The following is a 1,467-nucleotide window of genomic DNA, read 5'->3' as shown; positions in this document are numbered from 1 at the left end:
TTGGAATACTTACCGACAGATTGGCCACGGGCTGCTACGCTGTCTAAAAGTAAGGCTGAAGACTTGTTTCCAGGAAGAGATTTACCTGAGGGAATCGGGTCTAGGATTGGAAGTTTGAAGAGACATTGTTTAAGTTTGGACTGTTGCAAGATCAGCCTTATCCTTAGTTACCGTTTTGTATTTGGCATACCATTTTTTTGTGAATTCCAGAGAACCTTATTAAAAACCCTTTGTTACACTCTATATTTGTGTCCTTGCACTGCTGAACTGTCCCACTGAGAGCCGTGTAGCCTCTCATGATATCACTGTGTGTGTGTGTGTGTGTGTGTGTGTGTGTGTATGTATGTATGTATGTGTATATGTACAGTGGTGTGAAAAAGTGTTTGCCCCCTTCCTCACTTCCTGTTCCTTTGGATGTTTGTCGCACTTAAGTGTTTCGGAACATCAAACCAATTTAAACAATAGTCAAGGACAACACAAGTAAACACACAATGCAATTTGTAAATGAAGGTGTTTATTATTAAAGGTGAAAAAAAAATCCAAACCATCATGGCCCTGTGTGAAAAAGTGATTGCCCCCTAAACCTAATAACTGGTTGGGCCACCCTTAGCAGCAACAACTGCAACCAAGCGTTTGCGATAACGTGCAATGAGGCTTTTACAGCGTCCTGGAGGAATTTTGGCCCACCCATCTTTGCAGAATTGTCCTAATTCAGTTACATTAGAGGGTTTTCGAGCATGAACGGCCTTTTTAAGGTCATACCTCAACATCTCAATAGGACTCAGGTCAGGACTTTGGCTAGGCCACGCCAAAGTCTTCATTTTGTTTTTCTTCAGCCATTCGGTGGTGGACTCGCTGGTGTGTTTAGGATCATTGTCCTGCAGCAGAACCCAAGTTTGTTTCAGCTTGAGTACACGAACAGATGGTCGGACATTCTCCTTCAGGATCTCTTGGTAGACAGCAGAATTCATAGTTCCTTTTATCACGGCAAGTCTTCCAGGTCCTGAAGCAGCAAAACAGCCCCAGACCATCACACTACCACCACCATATTTTACTGTCGGTATAATGTTCTTTTTATGAAATGCAGTGTTCCTTCTACGCCAGATATACTTGGACACACACCTTCCAAAGAGTTCCACTTTTGTCTCATCTGTCCACAGAATGTTGTCCCAAAAGTCTTGGGGATCATCAAGATGTGTTGTGGAGAAATTGAGACGAGCTCTGATGTTCTTTTTGCTCAGCAGTGGTCTTCTCCTTGGAACTCTGCCATGCAGGCCATTTTTGCCCAGTCTTTTCCTGATGGTGGAGGCATGAACGCTGAACTTAACTGAGGCAAGTGAGGCCTGCAGTTCTTTGGACGTTGTTGTGGGGTCTTTTGTGACCTCTTGCATGAGTCGTCGCTGCGCTCTTGGGGTAATTTTGGGCGGCCGGCCACTCCTGGGAAGGTTCACCACTGTTCCATGTCTT

Source organism: Etheostoma cragini, chromosome 17, assembly GCF_013103735.1.
Source record: "Etheostoma cragini isolate CJK2018 chromosome 17, CSU_Ecrag_1.0, whole genome shotgun sequence".
NCBI lineage: Eukaryota > Metazoa > Chordata > Actinopteri > Perciformes > Percidae > Etheostoma > Etheostoma cragini.
This window is presented reverse-complemented; position numbering follows the sequence as displayed.